The sequence below is a fragment of the Mandrillus leucophaeus genome, unplaced genomic scaffold, assembly GCF_000951045.1.
Source record: "Mandrillus leucophaeus isolate KB7577 unplaced genomic scaffold, Mleu.le_1.0 Scaffold147, whole genome shotgun sequence".
Classification (NCBI taxonomy): Eukaryota; Metazoa; Chordata; class Mammalia; order Primates; family Cercopithecidae; genus Mandrillus; species Mandrillus leucophaeus.
Genome location: NW_012101443.1, coordinates 1,317,167 through 1,319,645, shown reverse-complemented (window position 1 = coordinate 1,319,645; position 2,479 = coordinate 1,317,167).

Here is a 2,479-nt window from a genome sequence, read left to right as displayed (position 1 = left end):
CCACCCGCCTTGGCCTCCCAAAGTGCTGGGATTGCAGGCATGAGCTGCCACGCCTGGCTTATAGCAGCTTTAATTCTAATCACCAAAAACCGGAAACTCCCCAAATGTGCACCAACTTGTAACTAGATAAAGCAAACTGTGATACAGTCATACAATGGAATACCACTAAGCAATGACAATGAAGGACCTAGTGATACAATAACTGGGTTCAATCTCCAATGCATTCTACTAGGTTTAAAGAAACCAGACTCAGTGGTATTACTGTATGCTTCTGTGTATGTGGCGTTCTGGAAAAGGCAAAACCACAGGGATAAAAACACAGGACAGTATTTGCCTGAGGTTGACTACAAAAAGGGAACTTTGCAGGCAATGGAAATCCTGATTGTGGTGGCAGCTACATGACAGTGTGTGTGTTAAAACTTGCACATTGTGTTACTGCATAAAAGTGTTAACTAAAAGAGTGTCTGGGTACAGTGGCTCAGGCCTATAATCCCAGCACTTTGGGAGGCCAAGTCAGGAGGATCACCAGAGGTCAGGAGTTCGAGACCAGCCTGGCCAACATGGCAAAACCCCATCTCTACTAAAAATACAAAAATTAGCCAGGTGTGGTGACATGCACATGTAATCCCGGCTACTTGGGAGGTTGAGGCAGAAGAATCACTTGAACACGGGAGGCAGAGGCTGCAGTGAGCCAAGATGGTGCCACTGCACTCCAGCCTGCGTGACAGAGCGAGACTCCGTCTCAAAATAATAGTAATAATAAAAGCAGAGAAAAGCAAGGTGAGTTCTTGACCATGCCATGGTCCAACTATGAAAAAAATTGAGGCTAGAATTTAAGTCCACTTGAGCCAAAGCTTTTGCTAAATTACTAGCCCCACAACGTCTCCTTTCTTGTTTCTGATGGAGTTATGGATCTGAAAAGAGGGTGGGTGCCTGCTTCCCTTCCCATGCTGCACTCTTGGCATAGCTCAGCCACCTGGGCCCAGGGCCTTATGCATGGAAAGCAGCAGCACCAGCAGCTGCTAGAGGCTTTACAAGCACAGCTTATGGAGGTAGTGAATCCTTATTACTCACCAAGCTTCCTATCCACTTCGAAAATAAAACTCTTAATCACCTTCAGATAGCATCAGCAAGTGAAACCTTAACAATGTGAAACACTCAGCTTTGAGATCACATTGTTACCCACCTACACAAAGATTCATCCCAAGCTCCACAAACCTTAGCCTGCAAGCTAAATAAATTGAACCTCGACATGTTGATTTCTCAAGCTGTATTTAACTGATGTTGCACGTGGATACCAAGTAATCAACTGGGAAAGGACAGAAAAGAAAAAACAGGATTATTTTAATTAACAACAAAAAAAATACTTTCTGTTGGACTCAATTGGTTGCCACACGGAAAAAACAAAACTGAGTGTGTCAATCAAGAGTAGGGCATCACATGCACTAGAAAAGAAGCCAGGAAGTTAGAGCTGCGGTTGCATGCTCTCCATCACGTGATATTTTTGCTGGGTGTTTTTACACAGCTGTTGTCATCAGTAACTGGGATGGAGAAACTTGTCCTGGTTTGGGGAAAGTGGTTGAGGTGAGGCTGGTACCTTTGTACTGGGTATAAAGAAAAGGGTATCTTTGTACTGGGCGGGAGATCGGTGAAAATGATCTTTAATGTTGCTGTGGTTTGAAGATCCGGTCAGCCTCGCCCGGCGCAAGACTGGAGAGGGGTTTGCTGTATTGTTCTTTTCACCCAGAGGCTCTGGACATGGCAGAGGCCCAGCTACAACACCCACACTGAGTTTTACACATGGACATCGCACTGTGGACAGGAGGCAGGCACCAGACAGGCATGCATGTTCTCAGAAAAGACCATTCCCTGCATGGCTTCACAGCAGTCTCACCTCCCCGCTGCTGCAGGCCCACCTGCTTCTACACACACTCTTGCATGCACCCAGAAATACTTGTCTTTATCACTTAATCCTTACTCAGTTCCCTCCTACTCAAGGCCCTTTCAGTTGTATGAAACAGAAGTTTATTCATGGCTGGGCATGGTGCCTCATGCCTATAATCTCAGCATTTTGGGAGGCTGAAGCAGGAGGATCAGTTGAGCCCAGGAGGTCAAGACCAGCCTGGGCAATATAGTGAAACCCCATCTCTACAAAAAAATAAAACATTAGCTGGGCATGGTGGCACACGCCTGTAGTCCCAGCTACTCCAGAGGCTGAGGTGGGAGGATCACTTGAGCCCAGGAGTTGGAGATTTCAGTGAGCTATGATTGCATCACTGTACTCCAGCCTGGCTGATAGATCAAGACCATGACTAAAAAGTCCAGCCAGGCACCATGGATCACTTGAGGCCAGGGGTTCGAGAACAGTCTGGCCAACATGGGGAAACCCTATCTCTACTAAAGTACAAGAAATTAGCCGGGTGTGGTGTTGGGTGCCTGTAATTGCAGCTACTCATGAGGCTGACACACAAGAATCACT